At 39.6% G+C, this 27,087-nt stretch overlaps 1 protein-coding gene across 6 annotated transcripts in view; it reads left to right on the top strand.

Moving 5' to 3' along the window:
• The window catches only part of PLAGL1 (PLAG1 like zinc finger 1), a 79,417-nt gene that overhangs the window by 26,531 nt on the left and 25,799 nt on the right, over positions 1 to 27,087 (top strand). For 3 of the 6 annotated variants that reach the window (XM_081141234.1, XM_081141232.1, XM_081141233.1), the window contains exons 1-3: positions 11,704 to 12,038; positions 16,300 to 16,370; positions 23,208 to 23,249. The gene's annotated coding sequence lies outside the window, so the exon portion shown is untranslated. Of the gene's footprint in view, positions 1 to 11,697; positions 12,039 to 16,299; positions 16,371 to 23,207; positions 23,250 to 27,087 lie in introns of those variants that run through there. The other 3 variants (XM_081141237.1, XM_081141236.1, XM_081141235.1) reach the window with 2 other exon arrangements.

Raw genomic sequence — 27,087 nt, 5'->3', positions numbered from 1 at the left:
AACTAGTAATTCATTTCTTTTGATTGCTGAACAATATTCCATAGTATGGATGTATCATCGCTTGTTCATCCATTAATCTATTGAAGGCTATCTTGGTTGCTCGCAGAGTTTGGTGATTAGGAACATGACAGTCCTAAACATTTATGTGGGGGTTTCTGTGTAGATATGTTTTCCAGTCAGTTGGGTAAATACCAAAGATGGAAATGGCTGGGTGGTATGCTATGTCTGTGTTTAAAAGCTTTGTAATAAACTGCCCAACTGTATTTCAAAGCGGCTGCTGCATTTTGCATTCCTGGCAATGATGGACTATTGTTCTGCATCCTGGCCAGAATTTGGTATTGTCAGAATGTTGGATTTTTGCCATTCCAATAAATTTATGGTGCTATTGTCTTCATCTACATTTCCCTGGTGACAAATAATGCTGAACATCTTTTCATATGCTTTTGTGCCATCTGTATGTGTCCTTTGATGAGTGGTCTGTTTGGATCTTTTCCCCATTTTTTTAATTGGGTTTTTTGTTTTCTTGTTGTTTCGTTTTAAGTACTCTTTGTATATCAAAATACAAGTCCTTTATCAGATATGTGATTTGCAAATATTTTCTCCCAGTCTGTGGCTTGTGGTGGGCATGTGGGTTTTTTAATTTTGGGGGGTGATTCTAAACCTCGGGTTCCAAGCCCCAGATCTGACTGAGATGGGAGAGTTGGATCACCCTACCTTCTCCTCTCCCTTTCCATTTCTCACTAGTCAGCCTCTCTGGCTCTTGATGGCCTCGTCTGTAAAATGACGAATATTAAGTTACCTTCCAGAGAGCAGGTATCTTTCAATTTTCAGTTCTATGATTCCGTGACCATCTGACCTTTTGAAACCCTCCTGGAAGGCTACCAATATGCAGTTAGATCCCCTTACCTTCCTAATTGCTTTCACAAAGGAAAAGAACAGCATGATCCAGACATCGAGAGTCTTTAATTTCTTTGTAGAATTTTATTACCCCCACTGCCTGAAAGCTCAACCGTTATGATGACATGCCAGGGTGCAATATATCTGTCAGTAACTTTAAAATGACAATAGGACAAAAATCCACTGGATCGTGCCTCAGGGGTGCAGCTCACAGCAGTGACCTCCATGCTTCCCATGGGTTACAAACTCTACGTTTATAGGCAGGTGAGAAAACAATTGGGCAGTTTAGAGTTTCTCGACATCCTTCCTCTGTGCAGTTACTACATCCTTAAAAAGCAGACCCCATTTTCTATAAAACTTGTTTGTGTTTGTTTTTTTTATCTGCAAGAATGTCCCTGGAATGGCAGAACAGGAAAGCGACTAGAAGCTGTGAGAAAGATTCACAAAGAGCGAGGGTCTAGGGCCTTGAGGATGGAACCATTTTAGAGAAGATATTAATAAACCTTAGGACAGTAACGCAAAAATAGTAATCATCACTAAAATTTCCTAACGAAATAGACTTGTAGAGGCTCTTACCCCGTCCTGTGTTGTTCTTAAATGAATGCAGAACGTGAGGCCCGTTTTCAACTCCAGTTTCGGCGTCACGCAGGCCTCACAGTCACCATGTCCTGGTGCCCGTTTACTTTCTCCTTCTGTGTTCTGCCGTTATGCTGATGTTAGAGTAATGATTTTGTGGGAATTTCATGGCACAGTCTCTGGAATCAAAGAGAGAGAGTTTCACGCTTTATTACTTACTAACAGAGATGGTTGATAAGTTCCTTACCTCCCTAAACTTTGTTTCCTCCTGTGTCCCACGTAGATAATAATAGTGGCACCTACTTGGATTGCTGTGCCAAAGAAACTAACAAAACTTAAAGGGTGCCTAGTGCCATGCCTGGCATATATTTGCTGCTGCTGCTACCACTGGTTTAGATGTTTTGAATGAGAAGGCCAGAGGGCCAAGGCCATTTCAATAGCCTGTAAAAAAGAATGTTGAAACTCTCTGGCAAAACAGTCTTGGTGGAGACTCTTACTCTACCCAGGAGGCTTGGAAAGGATGGTCGAGTAGTAAGAGAAAAGCCCGGAGAGCAGGGTCCCATTGACACTAAGGGGGGGTGTCCTTCTGCGCAGGAAAGAGTGAGGAATAGCACCAGATGCTGCAGAGAGATCCCGGATGATCAACTGCCCATTGGCTTTCCAGTTACAGACTCGAGTCAGGGGAGCAGCGAGGGAGACAGAGAGCCGACACCCGGGCCCCAGGCTTAGGCATGAATGATGCTGAAGATGTTGGGAGCCCAGGTGGAAGTTACCCTCAAGGAGCTTGGAGGGGAAGCAGAATTATAAAATGGAGCTGGAGGAGAGCTCAGGTTTGGGTTTTCAGTTTTTTTCAGGCTGGGAGAAACTTTAGTAATGTTTGTTTGTAGAGGAGAAAGAGCCAGTGGGGAGTGCAGGAGGGGAGTTTGAGGCGATAGAGGGGTGTGGGCTGATGGATCATGTGTTTTGAAGAGCTGGCAGGGCATGAGAACTCACAGGGCACCTGGAGGAATTAGCTTTGGGGCAAGAGGGGCAGGATGGGTGAGAAAGACCAGCTCACAGGTAGGGCGTCAGGAGTTTATTCTTGATATTCTCAGCTCTCTAGGAAGTAGGGACACGGGAAGGGGTTTGCGACAGTTTGAGGAGAGGCATGAAGGTTTAGAAAAGCTATCCAGCAAATGGGGTGCGAGCCGACGAGGCAATATCAGGGATAGTTTGGTGTTCATGAACGTTTTCGCTTGATGTTTTTAACAGCCTGAATATGGGAGTGTCCTAATCATATGGTGGAATCCAATTTGGAGTTTACTTTATGAATTTCTTGTGGTTTTAAGGCTTTTCAAAATAAAAAGTTGAAAGAGTAAACTCCCCTACACCCTTCGTGTAGATTTACTGACTGTTAATATTTTCCACATTTGCTTTATCACTTTCATATAACCCATATTTATGTTGTTGAGCCACTTGAGAATAAGTTCGACTTTGATGGTCTAATCTGAAATACTCCAGCCTTTATCTCCCAGGAACAGTGATATTTTTCCACATAACCACAGTACAGTGATTATATGCAATAAATTTGAGATCAACACAGCACTGTTGTTGAATGTATAGTGCCTATTCAGGTTTCCTCAATGGTCTCAATATCTTTATAACTTTTTTAAAATCCAGCACTCTTAGGGTCAAGCATTGCATTCAGTGCAGTGTTTTTAATCTTACTGAATCTGGAAGTTTTTCAGCCTTTGTCTTTCCTAACACTAATGTTTTTGAAGCACACAGTCTAGTAATTTTTTGAATGTTCATCAGTTTTCGTTTGTCTCATTGCTTCCTCATTGTAAAACTTGAGCTCTGTGTTTTTAGCAGGAACACTTCATACGTAATGTTGTGTCTTTATCGATGAATTACATCAAGAGGCACATGTCGATTTGTCCCATTCTTGGTGATATTAACTTTGGTCAGTTGGTTGAGGGACTTATCTGCTAGTTTCTTCACTTTAAAGTTACTGTTTTCACCTTTTTAATTAATAAGTGATTTGTGGGGAGATAGATGCGTAGAAACAATGGAGATTATGTAAATACCCTTTTCTTTCACTTTCACCCAGTGGTTTTCGCATCCATCGGTGGTTCTTGCGTGTGTCGATTATTACGATGGTTACAATATGCAGCGTTTCTGAAGTATCCCTTCTTTGCTTATGAGTTTTCTGAGCTGGGGCTTTGTGGGAAATTAGTTGCCCATATATGTGTCGGCCTCGTTCAGTTTTTGGATGCTCACGAATTCTCCTGTCTAATCCTCTTAGCGATGGGTATGAGTCTGTATCTCTCTCAGTTCAGTTTATCCAGATATTAACTCTCTGGCTTCCCTTGGGGTGGAGGAGGCGTGCTTGCCTGACTACCTAGGGTTCCAGAAGGGACCTGGTCACCCCGTTGGTCTGTATGCAAAATAAAGCCTCTCGCTGACACTTTGCACTGAGAGCCCTGCACGTGGACTCCTTGCCCTCTGGTACTGCTGAGTGTCTAGCTCCTAGGAGGGCTCTTCCCTACTCTTAAGTCAGTTAGCACTCCTGCATTTGCTTTTGGTCTTTCAAAACCCACTGAACTCTCTCAAGCGTGCTCATGTCTCTCCTCTGATGTCCTTGTTTTGGTGGAGGCCCGGAAAGGAAAGGACATGGATAGGTGCAGTCAGCCTGCCATAGCCCTTTGCTTTAACAGGAGTGGCTGGTACTCCCAAGTTATGAAAAGCCCCTACCACCTTCCTTTTCTCTTGAATCTCCTAGCCTAGTGCTGTCGATTTTTATGATGAAATTTTAATTATAGTAGAGTGACCAATAGAATATCAGTATTTTGCATTTGCACACTGCTTTTATATATATATATCTTTATTGATTTCAGAGTGAGGAAGGGAGAGGGAGAGCCTCTCAACATCAATGATGAGTCATCATTGATCGGCCACCTCCTACATGCCGCTGACTGGGGATCGAGCCCGCAACCCGGGCATGTGCCCTGACCAGGAATTGAACTGTGATCTCCTGGATCCTAGGTCGATGCTCAACCCCTGAGCCACACTGGCCGGGCTGCACACTGCTTTTATTTCTTTGCTCCAAAGGCCAGCTTTTGGTCAATCGTTGTCAGCTTCTTTTTGTTTTTTTTTTTTTCATGCCACATGAAACAGGAATGAACATGGATGACACTAATTCTATTTTACATCACTTCTGACTGGTTCAGGTGGCTTATGTATAAAAGGAAAAAGTTTGGGGGTTCTTCCCCCACATTTGATGTGGTATTTTCATTGCAAGCTAGACACTGAATTTTTCTACTTAAAAATTTAAAATTCATATCCACACTTTATCATTTGAATTGCTTTAGTACATTTTACTCAAAACAAAACAAAAAACAGAAAGCACACAGCTGCTTAAGCCAATGGGCCATCCTCACTAACTTCTTTGGGAGCCACAAACGGCTTTTCCATCTCACAAGACCACTTTGACCCTTGGTGTATGGCCAAGCTACATGATTGTTTTGAATGTATATATTATATGATCATATATTATTTATATACTTTCCAACATGCACGTGACAGGAAAACTTTACCACGTAATGTAAAAAGTGTCGGCAGAGGAACTATGTACCAAACATCGCCTTGTAAGTTTACCGTGTTCCCCAAATGTCAGTTGAAGATAGAAAATGGACATCAGTCAGTCTTTCTTTAGGGGAAAAAAATGTTCTCATGGGAGGCCTTTTTGGGGAAGTGATACCTGGATGGAGAAGTCATTTAAATAGTGACAAGAGTGGGGAAGAGGGGAAGAATCCTGTGAGCCAAGAATTATAATCTCTAAAAGAAAAGGGACCTGGAGCTTGAGGGAGGCCAGTGTAAGTCCTGAAAGAAGCAGCCTGGCTAGAAGCCATGGTTGGCCTCAAAAGAACTATATGTTTATATATGTTTTAAAGCGTTACTTATATTTTGGTTAGAGAAAGTTAAACCTAGGCACTTATGGGATACTTGTTGAGTTGAATTCACTAAAAGATTTTTTCAAGTTGTTACGGTTGAAATCTGTTAAGCAGGATGTAAACTGTGTAAGGCGATTGCTGCCCATGGCTGGCGGTGAACTTGTGAAAAAACACCAGGTTAGGAGCCAGAGGCAAGACTTGGGTTTGAGTTCCCTCTCGGCCACCTAACCCGTCCCCAGTGAAAATGGCTTTGATAATGTACAAGAGATGCTAATGGAAAAGCTCACAGTGAGTCAAAACCCTGCTTAGTGGGGAACTGAGTCGGGCGCGGCTTCGGAGAAGCAGGCGGTCGTGGGGTAGTGGGAGGCCCAGGCGTGGGCATGTTAGCAGAGGATTGATTGTCTGGTAAGAGGAGGGGACTGTGCTTTGCTTTCAGACCCTCCAAGAAAAAGGAAGGAAGAAAAGAAAGGAAGGGGGGGAGGGAGGGAGAGAGGGAGGAAGGAAGGGGGGAAGTTAACAATGAAAAAGCAGAAGGTAAATTCTAATTCAAACTGTGGATAAAGATGAAAAATCTCAAATAATTTATTTCTCCCCCCTTCCATGCCAGTAAAAATGGAAACATTTTAATGAACTTCATTGAGGTTTTGTTTACATGTAACCAAATGTACTTATTTTAAGTGTATAATTCATTGAGGTATGACAAATATAAATAAAATCTGTGCAATCATTTAGATGATCAGGAAATAGACTATTTCCATTACCTTACAAAGTTCCCTCATGCTCCCCCTCCATCCATTCCAGGAAACCACTGATCTGCTCTTTGTCACTATAGACTTTTTCCCCCCTAAAATAAATATAGTATGTTTTCTTTTATGTATGGCTTCTTTTACTCGGCATAATGGTTTTTAGATTTATCTATGAGATAATCAAAAGTTTGCTCATTTTATTACTGACATTCGAGTTGTTTCCAGTTTGAGGCTATTAGGAATATTTGCGTGGAAGTCTTTGCAGAGACATGTTATTGTTTCTTTCGGATCAGTACCTAGGGGGATTGCTGGGTCATAGAGTAAGCGTATGTTTCGCATTGTAAGAAATCTCTGTTTTTCAGAGTGGCTGTACTATTTTATAGTCCCACCAACAGTGTATGAGAGTTCTAATCTTCCCACAGAGCTGGCAACACTTGGCATTACCCTTCTTTTAAACTTTATCCATTCCAGTGGGTATGTAGTGCTTTGCTTTCAGACCCTTCAAGAAAAAGGAAGGAAGAAAGGAGGGAAGAGAGGGAGGGAAGGGGGGGGAAGGGAGGGAAGAAAGGATTGTGATCCTTCATTGTGATTTTAATTTGCATTGGGGAATGATGCTGGGATAATTCATTCATTTACTTATTGGCCATTCATATCATCTTTGGTGAAGCGTTGTTTGTCTTTGTCCATTTTTATTGGCGTTATTTATCATGTTATTGAGTGCTATGCGTTCTCTAAATATTCTGATTCAAGTCCTATATCAGATATATGTATTATGAATACTTTTCCCCCAATATGTGGCTTGACTTTTCAATTCCTTAATGGTTTCTTTTGGAGGACAGGAGGTTTTGTTTTTGGTAAAAATCCAATCGCCAACTTATTCTTTTATAGTCATTGCTCTTTGTGTCCTACCCAAGCAATCTTGGCCTATTCCTAGGTTTTCTTTTAGAATAGAAATATGGGGTGTGTAAAAGTAGGTTGATAGTTGTTCATATGGAAAATAGTAGAATAATAAATTAATATAAGAATAAACTCTGTTTTGTGTACTCACAACTGTCAGCCTACTTTTGCCCACCCCATATTATGTCAGCCACATATGTAACTTTTTATAGTAGCTACACTAAAAAGTAAAAAAAAAAAGTTGAAATTAAATTACATATTCTATTTAAATCAATATATCCCAAATATTAACATTTCAACATGCAATCAATATAAAAATTATTACATTCCTTTTTTAACTGAAGTCTTTGAAACCTGGAGTATAGTTTATACTGGAGCAGGTTGCAATTTGGAGTAGACACATTTCAAGTGCTCAATAGCCTGGCTAGTGGCTACCATATTGGACAGGGCAGTTCTAAAAGTTTTATAGTTCCTGATTTTTATTTAGGTCTATGATCTAATTTGATTTAATTTTTGTAATGTGGAGTACAAATTTTTTTTTTTCCTCCTTCTAGATAACCAGCTCCCCCACCATTTATCTTTTTCCAATGGAATTACATTGTACCTTTGTCCAAAATCAGTAGATCATATATGTGGGTCTATTTCTGAACTCACTATATCGTTCCATTTATCCTTATGCCAGTACCATCGTGACTTGATTATGGTAGCTTTATAGTAGGCCTTATAATCAGGTAACGTAAGTCTTCCAACGTAGTTTCTCTTTTTCATTGTTGCTCTTCTAGGTTCTTTTCATTTTTATATAAAATTTAGCATCCGCTTGTCAATTTCCACAACAAAGCTGCCTGGGATTTTCTCCAGTATAGAGGGTTAAAGGATGTCCCACCCAAATACATGTCCATGTCCTAATCCCTAAAGCTGTGAATGTTACCTTATTTGGAATAAAGGGTCTTTGCAGACGCATTTAAGTTAAGGACCTTGAGATGGGGAGATCATCTTGAGTTATTCAGGTGTGTCCTAAATCCAATGACAAGTGTCCTTATAAGTTAAACACACAGAGGAGGAAGCGACTTAAAAATGAAGGCAGAGTTTGGAGTGATGTGGCCAGAAGCCAAGGAAGCCAAAGAAGCCAAAGAAGCCAAAGAATGAATGCCCCCAGCCACCAAAAGCTGGAAGAGGAAGGGAGGATTTTCCAACAGAGCCACTAGAGGGAGTGAAGCCCCACTAATGTGGAGCTTTCGGGCGCCTGGCCTCCAGGATCGTGAGAGAGGAGCTATCTTGTGTTAGCCACACGGTTATGGTAATTTATTGTAGCAACCATAGGAAACAGAAACGCCCATTATCAGGTTGAGGAAGTTTCACTTTTCCTAGTTTTTTATTTTTTCCAAGAACGGGTGTTGGATCTTTTCAGATGCCTTTTCTGCATCAATTGAAAAATATTTTCTCCACATATTTTGTTAATGTGGTCATAATCTGTATAGGCTCTGTGCTCACATGGTATTAATTTTTAGCTCGCTCCCATGGCCACTACCCCTAGTAACACCTGTTCGTGAAAGTGTCGGCTCCTGACACGTATCAAATGGTAAATATGTCAGCATGAATCTTCTTGCTTTATATGTGCTAAAGTCATTTTAAGAAGTCATCGAGAAGTCTGCAGAACAAAACTGTATCTCAAAATACAAGAGAAAAACAGCGATCAGGGAACATATCCTGAGGGGTTCTCTATCATGGGTATCACACTGGTCACCCTTGGGCCCAGTTTGGCCTTGAGAGAGACTTCATTTGGCTTCTGTAGTGTTTCCAGGATTAGGAAATTTTATATTGAAATACTAGATAGCATGCCTTCCCGGAAAATTATACAGATTTGGCAACACTGCCCTGAATTCCAACATGGCAGCAGTTGGCCCGAGCTGCACAGCATCTGCTCCTTTCACAAGCAATGTTCTTTTCGCTTTACCATAATTTCATTCCTCATTGCTTTAAACCTCAGAGAGATTTGGGTTTGCAACTGCTGTTCTAGAACGTTTGCGGGGTACCTCATGACGCCAAGCATGTGCTACTGGGGGAAGGCTCAGGGAAAAGGAGAGCATCGCATCGCAGTTACCAAGTCAGCGTATTCATGGTTGTGGAGAACTTTGTGGAAATAACCCAAAGACGAAGAAGGGTTTTCACATAATTCATTATCAACCAGAGTGATAGACAGTCTGATCGGCTAACTTATGGGTAAAGAAGCACTAAAATATCAAAAATAAACCCCTAACCCACTCGAAGAAAAGAAAAAAGAAGTTCAACCTTATAATGTAAAATGTGAGAAGTGACGGTAAAGATACCAAAGATTCTGTTGAGGCCCTGGCCCGGGAACTCAGCTGGTTAGAGAGTCGTCCCTGTACGGCAAGGTTGTGGGTTCCATCCCTGGTCAGGGCACATACAAGTATTAACCAGTGAATGTATAAATAAGTGGAACAACAGATCTCTGTCTCTTTCTCTCAAATCAATTTTAAAAATAGATTCTGTTGATAGGTGATGTGCCTACAAACCTCCACCCCACCTCCCAATTATACCCAATCTCTGCTGCAAGACATACTGAGGAAAAAGATGAACAGACCAAATCCTGAGAATTTTCACAAATGTCCTCCAGCTGGGAAAGAAGTCGGTCTGAAACTCCAAGGAACCTTTACGTACCACTGGATCTTGCCAGGAGCAGCAGAGTTTGCCTCCTCCTAGGGCACTGTGCAGACGTGTGCAAATGAGCTGAAGCTCAGAGGCGTGCCCTCATCCTGAAACCTTCAGGTCACAGAAAAAGTAGCAACAACACTCAGCCCCAAACTGAAGCTCAGGGCGGGGAAGACAGACACGCCTCAGGAGTTCATTTGCAGTATATTAGCTCAAATACAAGGTCTGATTTTAACTTGTAAATACAAGTAAAGGTACAATACACGACAAGCAAGATTGCTGTTGTGCAAACGTCCTATCACATGGGAGGTGGGAGTGTAAAGCAAGGAAAATACCATGCAGAAAACAGATGAAGAACCAAGCGTGGAAGGAAACATAACCGAGGAACAGAAATGTATGTTCCTTCTATGTGGTTCACTCTGCAGAAAAAGAGAAAATAGAGCGGGGTCCTCAGAGTAGTGCAACGACAATATAAGAGGAAAGTGTGATGAAAAAGGACATTGCAGAGCTAAGAAAATTGAGATTCTAAACAATGTGACTTTAAAATCCAGTAACCTTGGGAAAAACAATGAACAGGATACGGAAAGGAGATGGATGCTGAAGAAAAAGACCAGGTATAAGGATAAATGGTGACTCTGAAGTAGAAAACCCAGCCAGTGAAAGACAAACTCATTCAGATATGATGTGAATAGGGCGCTGGGGGAAGAATGGAACCCGTAGGTTGGAAGATGATGCTATATACTTGGGGGGGGGGGGCTGATACAGAGTAGCTGACGCTGAGCCATAGCCCAGGTACGGATACAAAATGTACGTTAGTGGTAAAGAATTCAAGGCATCCCAGCAGAAAAACCAAATCGCTCCGTAGGGAAGATCACATCGTATCCGATCTCGCCACAGAAATGTGTCGAAAATCAGTGAGTCAGTTGCCTTCCAGTTCTGTTATGTTTTGAAGGCAGGTGTCAATCCAAAATATTTACCCTGCGCCGTTTTTATTTAGGTATAGAGATAAAAACACACACGCAGCTGAAATGTTAACCTATTCTATAGCCCTCCTTAAGGAAAGTGCTTGAAAAAGAGAGCAGCCCTCCAAAAATAAAGGAAAAAGACAGACTTTAGGAATGGATACTTTGTGATGAACCTTGAACTCATCTAAATATGGAATTGAGGCTGGCTGGCTGGGAGAGGCAGGGGCAGAGCCCTGGTCAACGTTGCAAGTACCGGGAAGCCCAAAGTAACAGGCAGGGGAAACGGGGGGCTGCCGCGTCCACGGCTGGGAGCGGAGGGGGCTGCTAGCCTCCTGTTTCAAAGCTGAGAGGCTCTGAAATATGCAGTGAATTCCTTATCTTTCTAAATCTTCTTACTGAAAGTTTATAGGGCTCTTAGGAATGTATATCGGTGACGAAGAAAGCAGCCGCTGGAGATCTGCTTTACTTTCTTTTTCTTAAATTCAGAAACATGGAAAACTTTGAAATTACTTAAAGCATAACCTAGTAAGGTAGCATAACTATTAAAGCCTTTCCCTCCGGTCTCTCCGTGCCTTCGTGGCGCCCTGTGTCAGACGGGAAAGCAGTGTTTCTCAGAGGGGTGCCGCGAGGGGCACGGCTGTCGGCCGCGGCGCGCTCAGAACAGCGCCCGGCGCGCAGCGAGCGGTCCCAGCGAAGCTGCCATTATCTGCACGCCCACGGCCGCGAGTCCGCCGGGCCCGGCCGCGCGCCCCGAACGCCGGCCGCGCTCCTCTCGCCGGGTTTGGCTCCGGGCGGCACATCCTGGCGCGGGCTGCAGCGCCCAGGCTCGGGCACCGCACGCCGCTCGGGGCCACCTGCGCCAGCCCAGCACCTGGGCGACCTTGGCTTTGCCCGCTCGGATGACTCGATCGATCGGGATCAGGCGTCCGGGCGCCCCTCCACTTCCTCCGCCCAGGCCGCCGACCCCCCGGCTCCCCAGCGGGGCCTCCTGGTGCCACGTGACGCCCCCGCCGGGGGGCCCCAGCGCCCTCCTCGCGGACGCGCCGTTCCGGCTCCCGGGCCCCGCCCGTGCGCGGCCTCCTCGCGCTGCCGAGGGCGGCAAATCCCACGGCATCTGCCATTTGTCACTCAGCCCGTCGGCACCGCCCCGAGCCTTGATTTATACGGGGCCGGGGCGGATTCTGGCCTCACTCTCCGGGCGGACGGCTGGACGCACGGACGGGGCGGCTCTCCACCCCGCGCAGCGGACACCCCGCGGGCCTTGGCGCGGGCGCTTCCCCTGGTCGCCGTCATGGCCGCGGAGGCGGCGCGCCCGGGCTGCCTCGCCTGAGTTCCAGGGCTCTCCACCCCGCAGGGTACGTGGTCGGGGGCCCGTGGCCGGGCTCCGTGGCCGTGGGGCCCCCGGGGCCAGGGGCGGCGGGCGGCGGGCGGCGGCATTGCCGCGCAGCGGGCTCGGTGCCGCGCCGGGAGGGTGTGTCGGTGTCGGTGCCGCGCGCCGCGTACGTGACGGCTCGGGCTCCTCGCGACCAAGTGTGAAACTCCGACAGATTGTCACCAGGCGCCGCCGACTTGCCCGAGTGAGCCGAGTGCCACTCTGCAGCGTTCGCGTTTGTTGGACATGCAGTAAGTAGACTCGATTCTTGAAACCTGGCACTCGAGGCTCGCCATCCCCCCCCCCCCCCAAAGTCTGTTAAAAGTAATAACGTAACTGAGCACGAAGTGTTTGCACGTTTGTAAATGCGCCGTGGAAAATGTGATTCTCTTAATGCTTCGCTCTTTTGGACCCGCTCCGACTGACTTGTAAAACTATTGTAAAATGTGGGCTCCTAGAGTTTTCCTAGATCGGGATCCCTGATAATGCAACTTTGGTTATGTAGCCTCAGCATCAGACTTGAGGGACGCTGGTGGAGATCCTTCCTTCTTAATAAATATTCTCCTGTAATTTTGACTCTCCCCCCCCCCCCCGCCCCTCCTAACAAATGTGTTACTTTTATGTTTTAGGAAACCAATAAAAATTAAAAATAGAAACACTCAGCTTAGGTCCTCCTTCTTCCAGGAACCCTTCCCTAACCCCTCCCTCTCCAGGCAGATCTGAGGCCCCTCCTGCGAGCTTTCTGGGGCCTCGCTGAGGTCCGGGTCCCCAAGCCCCCCCCCCCCCATTAACCCATCAATCTCTCGCTCCCAGCCCTGTGGATCCTCTGCACATGGTAAGTGATTAATACTGTTTAATGACCCAAGGAAGCGATAAAACCGCCTTAGGCTTCCCGGCTTTAGCTGCAGAATTGAAGAGTGGTAAAACTAGGTGAGAACATCCGTTTAGAAGTTAGGGGTCTGGACTAGCTGAGGACGCCCGGTGGCCCCGCTGGCGGCCTGGCGCCCCTCCCAGGTACTGCTCCTCGGGAGCGATGCTTCCCAGCGCCTGGAGCCCACGGTAGTGGGCTGCGGGACCGCGAAGTGGGTCAGGATCAGGATGTGTACAAGAATGGACAGAGCGCAGAAAAACGTCGGACCGCGGATCGGGGGCACAGGGCATTTACTTCATCAAACTTTTTTTCCCCCCCTCTCAGTTTTATACACACACAGATCTGTGTCACGATGTAAAACGTCATTCCTTAGTATGAGTCATGGTCAAAAAAGTTGGAAAGCCACTGCCCTAGATGAGTTTTCACACATAGGCACCCGCAGACCTGTGCAGGAAGGTGGGCTGCAGTGTCCTTAGGAATAACCCCCCCAGCTGGAAGCAACCGCCCCCCATCTGACAGGCGAAAGGGACACTGTCCTCCAGTCCTAAAGTGAAACCCACCCAGGACAGTGGGGAGTGAAGTAGTTCTGCATTTTAACACAGATGAGTCTCAATGTTGAGCCAAAAACCAAAACGAAAAAAAGCGAAAACTAGTTGCAGAAGAATACGGTATGACATCATCTATGTGAAATCCAGAGCCTGGTGACATAAAGCCGTCGTCAGGATGCATGCATAGGCATTAAAGGTAGTAAAGAAATGAAGACCATGAAAGTCGAGTTAGCAGTCATCTCCTGGGGGAGTGAAGGGGGGCTGCGAATGGGAGGGGACACACTGAACGCTTTGGGGTGCTGGAAATGTTCTATCCCCTGACCTGGGCAATGGTTACATGGGTGTTTTAGCTTTATAACTCTTTGTTAAATGATACATATGTCTGTATATTAAGTTTCCTCCCAAATATATTAAAATATGGGCATCTCAAAATGAAGAAACCTGAAGCCAGGGTTCTAGTCTATTATTCATATTTTCCAGCTGCTCTTAAAAAAAAAAAAAAAGTCATGATTAGGGAGAGGTATCTAGGGAATTTAATATCAGTAATATTTTATTTCATATATATCAGGTTCATTAAATTTTTTAGTGTTTTTCTGTCCTAAATAACATAATATTTTAAAATATTTAGAATAAAATGAAAAGCACTCACAGATGATATGAACATTTTGATGTGTTTGTTTTCTAAAATGTGATTTTTGTGTATCTTACAAAACGGAAATTCTATTTTATATGGTAATTTAAACTAAAATAAAATCATTTTATAAAAAATTATATACTGAAAAACATATAAAAACAACAGACTTTCATCAGGGATTTTAAAATGCTAACATGCTGTCACACTTCAAAAATTTCAGTTCCTCAGTCACTCTAAGCCACATTTTCAGTGCTCAGTAGCCAAGTGTGACTAGTGGCTATTATATTTTATGATATTTTATACTATACTATATTGTTTAACAGAACATTTCCGTCATTGCAGAAATTTGTATTGGAACACATTGTTCAAGATACAAACCCTTTGTTGGTTATATAAACTAAAGACAATCTTTCCTTTGTGCTTTTGTGTCTTAAGATATTCTCTACTATTAAGGTAATATATTTTGAAATTTTTTCCTAAAAAATTTTCAAGTTTCTAGCTTTTACATATTTAGATCTTTAATTTTTCTGACACATATATGCATATATGTATATGTCAATGTATAGTTTTTATTTATGTTGTGTGATTAAGATTAATCTGTTTTCTTTTTCCGGTGTGGAGCAGTCCTGGGACCAGTGGTCTGCAGTGCCACCTCCGTCATAAACATATTCACACATATGCTTGGGCTCGTTTCTCGGCTCTTTACACTGGTCATTGATCTGTCTCTGCTAATTCTACAGATTTTTTTTTTTACTGTTGCTTTATATTTAGTATATTTTTCAGTTCTAGGAATTAAAACTTTTTTCATTATATTTTTTCTTTTTTTATGAGATTTTTTAGAAATATTTTTTAGTTCCAAACATGGAAGTTTTTATGAGTTCTTCTTTTGTTACTGGTTTCTTACTTTGCATTGTAGTCAGCAGATGAGGGCTCTATGCTACCGATTCTTTGAAATTTGAGAATAGCTTTATGGCCTCATGGTGACTTTTTCAATTGCTCCTTGAATAATTTAGAAGAATATGTATTCACAGACTTTTGGGGCGAGATAGGTATGTGTATACACACACACACACACACACATATATACATGTATATATACACATATCCATATATACACATATATGTCTTAGATCAAGCATAAGAATTGTGGCTCTCAAATCTTTTTAACCTTACTAGTATTTTGCTTTGTTTGATCTATCAATTACTGAGATGGGTGTAATAAAAAAACCACAATAAAATAATATATTTTCTCAATTTCTTCTTTTAATTCTCTCACCTTTGCTTTGTAAAAGTTGAAAATATATGCAAGTTTGGAATTGCTGTATATTCTCTGTGAATTGGAGCTTTTGTCATTCTATAGCTGCCTCTCCCAAATGCCTTTTACCTTAAATCTGTTTTGTTTTATAATAGTGTAGTCACACCCTTTTTCTTAGTTAGCATTAGCTTAGACTGTCTCTTTCAAATAGGTAAAACCTGATTGTTTTTCTAATCCACACTGACAATCTTTGTGCTTTAACTGGAGCTCTCAGTCTAATTAAGTTTAATCTAATTATTGATATATTTAGAATTAAAGTTAGCATTCTATCTTATGGTTGTTTTTATCCTGCCTTCTTTGTGTGTGTGTTTTTCCTTTCTTTGCCACCTTTTGGATTTTTTATTATTCCATTTTCCTTCCTCTCAGCTAATATGAAAATTATATGTTTGATTTCTTTCTTTTAGTTTTCTTTAAAATTTTAATGAATAAACTTAACATACTCTAAAGTTTAATTCTATTCTTCTTCCAGATAACTCAAGAAACCTAGTTTGCTTTGACTCCAGTTAATTTCCTGGCTCACATATTATTGTCATCAGAGTTTTAATTCCATCTTGATTTTTTTTCTCCTATAAATTTGACTTTCTTTTTATGGATCCTTTGCTTGTCATTCCTTCTTGCATCTCAGGTCTTTTTTTCTTCATCAAGTATATATTTTACATGTTTGTTTAGTAAGAGGCTGTTGATAGCAAACTTTATCTGAAAGTCTTTTATTTTCGTTCTTGAATAATGGTTTTGTTTGGTATATATTTCTCAGCCCTTTAGAAGTATGATGCCATTGACTTTGACTTCAGTGTTAGAGTTCAAATAACTGCTATTTGTTGGTAACCTTTTTTTTTTTGCCTGATTTTAAGATCTCTTTTCTCTTGTGTTCTACAGTTCTACGACGGAGTGAGTCCAGGTGTGGACATTTCATCTGTCCTGGATTGATTGTGTTTCCTGAGTCTAAGGTTAGTCTTTCATCAGTTCTCGAAAGTTTTATTTTATCTTTCCGTTTGTTCTTCCCCCATTTTTTCTTTTCATTCCTTTAGGAACTCTGATTTGACTTCTGTCAGGCTTTCCCATTCTGTCATCCATGTCTTTTCATTATAATCTAGCTCTTACATATTTTTATCCATGTTGAATTCTAAGTAATTTTAGACCTGGATTGTGATCTTTGTCTAATTTTTGTTTTCTTCTCCAAAATGAGCTATAATCTACATTCAATAAAGGCAAAAATAAAATGTGTGTCTTAATGAAATTTATTCCTGTGTGAACACCACCAGATAAAGATTTTCATCCCTGCAAAAGTTCCCTCCTGTTCCTTCCTATCAGTAGAGCCATTTCTCTCCCCCAGTCAAGTACTCTCCTGACTTTGATCACCATGGGTGATTTTCAGGTATTGTTGAACTTCATATAAATGGAATCATATAGTTTATTCTTCTTGTGTTACTATCTTCTATTCAAAGGATATTTTTGAGATTCATCCATGTTGCAAATATAAGGAGGTTTTATGGTTTTTGCTTTATAACAAGGGGTGGCAAACTATGGCCTGTCGGCCCAGTCCGGCCCAGAACATATTTTATTAAAATTTTATTGGACATAGCCATTTCCGTTCATCAGAGTTGAGTAGCTATAACAGAGACCATATGTCCCATGAAGCCTAAACTATTTTCTCTTGGACCATTTACAGAAAGTGTTTGGTTTATATGGATATACACAGTTTATTTATCATTTCTCTTGTTGATGAACACACATGAGCTGTTTTTAGTTTTGGGCCATTATAAATAAAATTACTATAGATGTTCATGACACTGCCATTGGTAAGTAGATAGTCTTATTTCTTGAATATATACCAAGGAGCTGAACTGGTGGTCCTGGGTAAGTTGGTTGCATTTCTGTGAATATTAATAATGTTAAACATCTTTTTATATCTTTATTGACCATTCAGACTTTTTTTGTGAAGTACCTGTTTAAATCTTTTGCCCACTTTTTTATTAGGTTATCTTTTTGTTAGTGATTTTTAGTTCTTTATATACTCTGATCATGAAACCTTTATCATATTTGTGAACATTTTCTACATGTCTGAAATTTGCCTGTTCTCTTAATGGTGCCTTGGGGTGACCGAATTTATTTTTATGAATAAATAAACCCAATTTATCAGTATTTGGTGGTGGGGGGGTGGTGAGGTGTTAGTGCTGTTTTGCACCCTGCCCACAATATTTTCTCTCAACCTCATTTTTGCCCTCCTTCAAACTCCTAAAGACATTTGCCTATGGTTTCCTCTAGAAGCTTTATCATTTTAGTCTTCACAGTTGGGTCTCTGATTTATCACTGGTTGATTTTTATATATGGTGTGAGGTAGGGGTCAAGATTTATTTTCCATATGGACATCCAACTGCTCTACAGATTTATTGAAAAGACCTTTCTTTTTCTATCAAATTGCAGTGGGGTATTTGTTAAAAATGAATGATCATATTTTGGATCCTTTTCTGGACTGTTCTGTTCCACTTGAGGTATTGATCAATTTTCCATCAATACCACAATTTCTTAATTACTGTAGTTTATAGTAAGTCCTGACATACAGTACTGCAAAGCCTCCAATTTTGTTCTTCTTAAGGACTGTTTTAGCTATTTAAGTGCTCTGTATTTCTATATAAATTTTAGAATGAGCTCATTAATGTCTATTAAAAAAAAAGTACCAGACTTCTGATTGTGATTGCATTGACTCTACAGAATAAATTTTGGAGAATGGATATCTTAACAGAATCTTCCAATTTATGAACATGGTATATCTCTCCATTGAATAAGTTTTTCAGTTATTTCTAGCATTTTTTGTGTGTTTTTTTAGTGTAGAGAACTTACACATTATTAAATTTATTTCTAGGCATTTAATTTTTTGATGCTATTGTAAATATCCTTTTCTTAATTTTATTTTCCAGCCATCTTGCTAGTATATAGAAATACAATTGATTTTTGTATATCGAGCTTATATTTTGTGGCCTTGCTAAATTCACTTTTCAGTTCTAGTAGCTTGTAGGTTGTTGGGGATTTTATAAATGCACAATCACATCATCTGCAAAAAAAAAAAATTAATTTGCCTGTCCAATCTTTATTTTTTCTTTTTCTTGCCTTATTGCATTAGTTGGGAACACTGGCAGAATATTTAACAGAAATGTTTAAAATGGATGTCCTTGCTTTTTTCTAAACTTAAGGGAAGATAAATCAATATTTCATTATTAAGGATAATGTTTACTGTATTTTTTTGTAGATGCCTTTTACCAGATTGAGGAATTTTTTTCTGTTTCTGGTTTCTAGAGATTTGTTTTCACTAATGGGTATTAAATTAAAAAAACTTTTTATTATTAAATAATTTTAGATTTATGGAGAGTTGCAAAGATAGTATAGTGTTCCTACATACCTTCACCCACCTTCCTCTATGTTAACATCTTACATAACATGGTGCATTTACCAAAATTAAGAAATTAACATTGGTATAGTGCTATTAACTAAATGACAGACTTTATTCAGGCTCCCCCCCTTTTTCCACCAATGTTCTTTTTCTGTTCCAGGATCTAATCCATATACTACATTGCATTAAGTTGTCATGTCTCCCTAATCTACTCCAATTTGTGACAGTTTTTTAGTTTTTACTTGTTTTTCATGACCTTGCCACTTTTGAAGAGTCCTGGTCATGTATTTTGTACAGTGTCCCTCAGTTTGGGTTTGTCTGGTGTTTCCTTACTATTAGACTGAGGTTATGGACTTTGGAGGAAGAATACCACAGAGATGTGCCCTTCTGTTGCATCCTGTCTAGGGGAACATGATATCCACATCAGCATGTTTACCTTGATCACGGAGCTTAGATGGTGTCTGCCAGATTTCTCCATTGTAACATTACTATTCACTTTCTATCTATTCTGTTAGAAGCAAGTCCACAGTCATGGGGAGGAGAGGGGAAAGTATCAAATGATTTGTGGATATATGTTAAAACTACCACAGTCACTAGTAAAAATTTTGAGGGAGAATTTTGAGGGTTTGCACATGTCTTGTTTCTCCTTTAAGTTTGCTCCCTAATTTTAGCATTCAGCTTATCTTGCCTGCAATACTTACTGTTATGGTATTCTAATGGTTATTTTCCATTTCCTTCTTTCTTTCTACATTTATTAACTGGAATTCTGACTCTGGAGCCAGATTGCCTGGGTTGAATTCCTAGTTCTGCCTCTTCTTACTCTACAGTGTAAAATTGGACAATTACTTGACTTCACTATATTTCAGTTTTCTCATCTATAAAATGTAGGTAAAGGTGCCTACCAAGAAGGTTGTTGAGCTAATTAATTGAGCTTATACTTAGCAAGGGCTAAGAATTGTGCTTAGTCCCTAAGGATGTACTTATATTTCTTAATGTGGTAGATTATTTTAATTTTAATTATTTTAATATATAATTATTAAGTCATCTTGTACTCCTGGATAAACCTTGCATATATTTATATGATCTGGATTTAACTTACTGTTTATCTTTTTTCATATAATATTTATGAGTCATACAGTGGCTCTTCTCTTGCCATAGCACAAGATGCAATGAATGATACAGATTCCTTAAAAAAAGATTACACAAGAGCTTAGCAACTGAGGTGGCAACATTCCCAGCTTTCTAGAGCGATTTGTATCTGAGTCTTTGGGTAGAGATAGAGATCAAGATAGCTCTTGCAAATGAGTCTTTTTCAGTATTGAATTGAGCAAATTCAAAACTTGGCATATACTGTGAAAAATGGCCCCTCGACAGGAAGGAAAACGATCTTAACTTTTCCACATGTTTTACCTTGCACGTTTCACTGTAGAGGTTTCAATATTTGGAATACTCTAAAGAATTCATTTGCCAGCAATAAATATTGAGCACTTTCCAAGTGCCAGGCAATGAGTTTTGCTGGTGTGGGACTCTTTGCTCTTGAGCGTGTGGGCCATGTCAGGATCATTCCAAAAGCTGAAGGCTGGCCTCCTCGAGTCATTCGAGGAAACTCAGTATCTGTTCAGTGTTTTAAAAGTGGGCAACACTAACTCTAATACCTTTTCTCTCTTTTTCTTTCACTCATCTGAGCATCTTGGATTAGGCCCTTACCATCCTATGTTTATTTCTCTCTCTGTTGATGTTTTCCTCGCCTTTCTAGCATGGCTGATGACCACTGGGGTCAGTTCCCTGAAAAAAATCCTTCAGTGACAACCCAGGACTTAAGAAAACAGGTCTTTGACTTTTTGGCCTGACAATGGTCCCCCTTTGTCTAGTCCCGACTTGTTTTACCAGCCTCATAGTCTTCTCAGAATTAGTCCAGTGGCACAGTTGATCTTATCCACTCATCAGAATTTGAAGTCACTGTACTGTGTTGGAGGCTCTGCTTTTAGCCATTTCCTGTGCCTTAAGTGGGTTTCCAAAAATTTCCCAGGTTCTGTTCAGAGGATACTCACTGCAACCCTACTAGCTAGATAGGAACCCTATAACTTGTAATCTGTAGCCCTTGTCAAATTCTTATCTTTCAACACCAATCTTTATATCTAAACATCATTTCCAGTTGGTCAGGTTCTTAGAAATAGGGTTCCAGTACCTACCATGATAGTTTGCATACAAAGAGCTATTGCTAAATAGCTGCCATTCTTAAGTACCTACTATAATTGTACCACAATTTTGCAAAGTAAGTAGTATTGTCCCTGTTTTAAATTGTGAAGAAACTTAGTATCAAAGAGATTAAGAAATGTACCCAACACCATATAGTAAGTTGCAGAACTGGTTTGTCCGATTCAAAAGCTCTTGCTATTTCTTCTATGCCGTATTACGTTGGTACTAAAAATAAATAGTTAAATAAAACTATTTAATAGACGCATTTATGGTAAAAACACACTACTGAAATTACTTTGCTTACATTGTCAGTATGCTACTTGGAGTCTCAAGTACAAAAGCCTTCTTTTATTTTATCCCATCTAGGTTCCCTTTGGTCCAAATTGGCAGCATCTCTGTTGGTATAATCCCAACTCTATTCCTGGCTTTTGCCTACTTGGCTGATTAATTCCAAGGGTAATCTCACTGTGGAATGATTATCCAGCCACACCCTCTCCTGGACATGCTTTCTCTTTTTTTGCAGTACGCGTAGATCGAGGATTTTTCCAGATCTTCCAAGTTCTCCTTGCTTTTTGCTTAGGGATTTCTTCATCTGTGTCCTCTTACATTTTACAGCACATCGTAGGGAGAAGCCAGGCCACACCTTCAACACTTTGATTAGAAATCTCATCCACTAAATATTTAATTTCATCATTTCTAAGTTCTTTCTTCCACGAAACACTAGAATACAATTCAGCCAAATTCTTGGCCAGTTTATATCAATGTTCACCTTCCTTCCAGTTTCCAGTAGCATGTTCTTCATTTCCACTCCCCTTCTCACCAGAATCACCTTTACCGTTCACATTTCTACCAACAGGCCCTCCAAGGCCATCTAGACCTCGAAACTGTTTCAGCTTCTGCCTATTAATCACCCAGTGCCAAAGCCACTTCCACACTTTCAGGCACTTGTTAGAGCAGCACCTCACTCCATGGTACCGACTCTGAATTAGCTCGCGTAGGCGGTCATTAACAGAATACCACAGATTGGGTGGTTCAAACGACGTACACTTATTTTCTCCCAATTCTGGAGGCTAGAAGTCCAAGATCAAGGAACCAGCAAGTTCCGTTTCTGATGAGACCTCTCTTCCTGGCGTAGGGAAGACTGCTCTCACTGTGTTTTCATTGCAAAGTTTTCCTTTGTGCACTCTTGGAGAGAATGGCCTCTGGTGTCTCTTTCTTCTTATAAGGGCACCAGTCCTATTGGATTAGGACTCTACCCTTGACCTCATTTAGCCTTAATTACCTCCCTAAAGGACCTCTAGTCACATTGGGGGTTAGGGCTTCACCATATGAGTTCTGAGAGACCCAATTCAGTCCGTAACAATGGGTCTCGTAGAAATGCATGTAGCAGTCAAGTATTGGGGCTGAATACAGGCTACTTTAGCGTTCCTGCTACTCTCATTATGCCATGTTTTTTAAGCATAATATTAGCATTTATAATGCAACTAGTTTAGTTTAGCTCCCGCTGGAGATTTTGAGAGCTTGTGTGAAGTAGAGCTATTATGTTAATTCTCTCTGCACTTCTCTGAAGCATGAAGTCAGTGTCATACGTTTTAAGGGTAAAACCGTGTCTCATTCAAAGAGGTGCTTGAAACTGCAATCTAGAAAATTGCTTTTAAACAGCTGGGGGAAGATGTTCATAGTCTCAGAGGACATGATTTAGAAAATGATTCACCATGAGGTTTTGAAAAATCTACATTATATAGGAAAATTGTTGATTTTTCTGACACCTTTCTGGGAATATTAATATAATACAGATCCATACATAGTCTTTGGATATTGTAAATTATATTCCCAGTTTACTTTAGGGTTTTTTTTTTTTTTGGTTTGTGTTAATTCTAGTTTTTCCTCACAATGTTGGAGGAATAAATAATAGAAAATATTCTAATTTTAGAGCATAAACATATTACTCAGATTTCTAAATCTTAGAGTAGGTGGTATCTGTGTGTGTCTCTAAAACAAGAAGGAACAGCATTTTTTTTCTATTAGGTATCATGAAATGATACCTTTGGGCAGAAACTGAGTAAAGGGTACTCAAGATCCCTCTTAAAACCCCATATGAATCTGCAGCTATCTTAATGAAATTCAATTTAAAAATGAGTGTGAAACTATTATATAAAACTAATAACTTTGTATTTTAAATCTATTTTATTTTTAGGTTGTTCCTGCCTGGTTGGTAACATAATCACCATTGGCTTTTGTAAGTTGATACTTTAATTTTTTACCCCCCTGACACTTGCATTTTCTGATTACATGAGAATTCTTTTCTAGAGAACCTGGAGCCAAAATTAGAGCAAAACTATTCTGTTATGTGGTTCTTATAATATTTTTAGGTCTGTTTTACTTTTTATAAATGCCATTAGGTGATAAATAGTTGTTTTGAGGAAGTTTGAATCACACATCTTGAGCTGGGGCCAATTGTTTCTTTGGAGTGACTTCCTATCAGGGTTATGATCAGCAGAAGCAAAGTGCTGCCTGTGGAGCTGAAATTGTATGTGTATCCATTCTTCTGGACATCAGAGTCTTCACTGAGACATCTTTGTGACAGATGATAGGGACACAACTCCCTGGGAGAAGGCCACTAGTGTGAACAGTTTGACTAGTGAGGCAAAAGGAATTTGGTTTCATTTACTTGTGAAAATCTGGCAATTAGGTGATTGGGAGACTTTAGCTTTAATTCCCATTTTATCATTGGGAGTAGCAATATTTCTGTTCCATAACTTTTTCTTTTAGTATATTGAAAAATAATTAGAAATCCTGTTTTAGTAATTGTGTTTTTGTGTGTGTGTGTTTTGTTTTTTTCAATTCAGTGAAATCCAAACATTTGAAATAGGGAAACTTGAATAAACATTTTAACCTAATGAATTATTCACTGTATCACTGAAAACATTTATTGTATTAAGTGGGTTTTATTTGGTTATCTCTTAGAATAGAGACTGCATTACCAATATGGAAAAATAAGGTTATGAACCATAATATGCAGCCAGTAGTTTTGATTTATATGTCATAAATTTGATGGAGAAGAATTGAAATATGTTAAACTAATTTTAAAGACCTCTACAAGAAATATTGACTGAAGTTGGCTTTGTTTTTCATCATGTTAGCAATAATTGGAAACTTAAGATAATAGGTTCACTTCTTATGGCTAGAAAGGAACTAACATATTAAGAATAACTGAAAGAAGAAATGTGTATTTCAGGAATTTCTACACTAAATATATACAGCACTGTTACCAAAAAATAAACAATAAGATCTTAAGCAAGCAGAAAGTGTTTTTAATGTTTAGATGTAAGAAAGATCTGCTGAAGCTCAAGTTCAGCAGAATTTTGTCAGTTGTAGGCTTTCCCAGATTACTCAATAAGGAAGTCTGAATGCCTGATTTGAGAACTTTAATTATATTACACATGATTAAAAAGATACTCAAATCTCAATCACCTATATATTTCTATATACTTCATTTTCTTTTTCGTTGCTTGTTTGATTAGAAGTTTTTTGGTTTAAAAAAAAAAGAATAGGTCTTGATACTTTTAATAAGTGGTAGTCGTTCCTAATGCCATTTTGTTATTGAGGACTTGGAGTGTTCTATCAAAGTTTAGCTCCAGAAGCTCTCTTTTTAAGAGATATAAATTAGGGAGCAGATAGCATGTTGGAGAGAGAAAATTTTAGAACCAAACACAGCCTGGCTTGAATTCTGGCTGTTATGCCAGTAACTACATGGTTATGAACAATTTAATGAACTTTTCTTAGCCACAGTTTGTTATTTATAAATTTGAAATAATAATAGCTGTGAGATTTATGAGGATTAACTAAGGTGATAGACCTGGCCATTAGCAGCATTCAGTAACTATTAATCTTTTAACTAATTCTGTATTTCTAAGTACTGTAAGCTTGAGATACTAGTCATAAATAATTTTACAATATACTTTATAGAGAAGACAATATTTTATTACTTATTATATATAGTGAATTTTGAAAAATTATATATTTTTATAGAAGAGAAAATGACTAGGAGACATGGGCTGATCTGTAATGGACCTAACAAGTCACTTTTTGCATTTTTTTTTTAGCTTTAATGTAATCTCTACATCTTATCAAAGTAGACAAAAAGAAATGAGGTAATGTAGATATGTCAGTACTGTACTTACTTGTAAATATAAAGCACTAATGGAAATGTAAGGAAGTGGAACTTCATAATGAGGGGATTTCCACCATGACTTCCAGCCATGATGTAGTAACACGAACTGGATTTATTCTCTTGCCTGAGCAGCCAAGAAAAAGAACCCCATAAAATATATGAAAAAAAAGGTTTTCAGACACTGGACAAAGAATGTCAGAGTAGATTTTTTTCTTTTTTTTTTTAAAAAAAGCATTAACTATATACTGCCTACAAAAAATGTACTTCACGTATGTAAAGATACAAATAGTTTGTAAGTTAAAGGATGGAAAACAGTATTTTGAATTGAAATGAAAACATATTTCCAGATAACTAGGATGCAGCTATAGCAGTGCTTAGAGGAAAATTCATAGCCTTGTGTTCCTATATTATAAAAGAGGAACATTCTCGAAATAAGGGTTCAATATAAGGGATTGTTAAAGTCTCAAATATCAGAATGTCTTTTACTTGAAAATATGCTTGTTTCATGTTACTGAAGAAGACAATTATGGGTGGTTATAAGAGGGCAGCTCTTAGCTCTTCATAGGAAAGAAATAACCATCAGACTTCCCCAGCTATGTTCCCCTAGGTATCCTTACAATTTCTTTCCACCTATTTCTGAGATAAATGGTAGTAAAGGAAAAATATATTTTGCAATGTTAAGAGGCTATAGATTTATATACACACTTAAAACAATGTATTAAAGGTAGATAATGCAATATAAGAATGAGCAGTATTTTTAAATCACAGAACTATAGAATTAGAAGTACCCTTAAGTGGTGTTTAGTCAAACAAAAGTGGACTGAACTCCTTGCCTTTTTCGTATTTAAAGCCTTGAATTAAAAAAAAAACTTTTAAAGGGGGATTTATTTCCCAAGTTTGAAAACCAGCAAAAGCATTGAAGGAGAACTGAATCACATGAAGTGAGATATCTGTTAATTCTTTAAAAACTTTAAAGCACTAGCTGTATGCAATAAATATCTCTAATATGTATTTTTCTCTTCGTGTGGCAACAGTCTATGACTTTCTGCCTAGCACCAATGCATTTGAGGGATTTGCCTCAATTTGCTTTTTAAAAGACAGTTCAATTACTGTTTCTACATTGTATAGTAGCATATCTTTTATGACAGTTTGACGTTGGTTGGTTTATTAGTTGGGCCCATAAATTCCTCAACTTGAGTGCTAAATATTTAGCTCTGAGGGGAATCATGTAATCCAGAAGCTGAAAATTAAATTTTATGTCTTTTATTGAAAAGGAAGCATTTTCCCCATTTTAACAAGTTTTACATTGGTTTGATTTTCAACATCAATGGTAGTAGCTACCCTGATTAAGCACAAAGAGAAAAATACATATTGTGCTAACAGAGTTCGAGGTGCTTTATACAAGTTGCCTAATTTGATCTTTAACAGACCCTATGAGAAAAGACATTATTCCTTTTTTACAGATGAGGAAACTGAGGTTGTAAAATATTGTTAATTGCTTAATTTATGAAACTACGAAAAGGCGACACTATACTTTAAATATGGATCTATCTGATATCAGAGTGCAAACACTACCTTCTTGAATGAGCGATGCAGCACATTGGGTTTAGATAGATGACAACTTATTTCCTATAGCGATGGTGGGAGAAATCAGTGAATAATTACATGCGTACATGGTAGCTAGGTACAGTGGAAACAGCATGAGGTTTAGAAACAGAGTACTGCAAGTTCTAACCCTGCCTTTGGTAAATCAGTTTATTGCTTCTAAGCCTGTTTTCCTCATTCAAAAGTAGAAATTAATAAAACCGTCCATCTCGGTTGACTGTGGGGAAGATCACATGGATATTTCTAAATGCTCTGTAAATGCTCTTGAAAGGCACACAAATGAATCGATGAGTGCGTT

This window comes from Miniopterus schreibersii, assembly GCF_964146895.1.
Source record: "Miniopterus schreibersii genome assembly, chromosome: 6".
In the NCBI taxonomy this organism is placed as follows: Eukaryota; Metazoa; Chordata; class Mammalia; order Chiroptera; family Miniopteridae; genus Miniopterus; species Miniopterus schreibersii.
The sequence above is the reverse complement of the archived record's forward strand: the minus strand, read 5'-3'. Positions and strand labels throughout refer to the sequence as shown.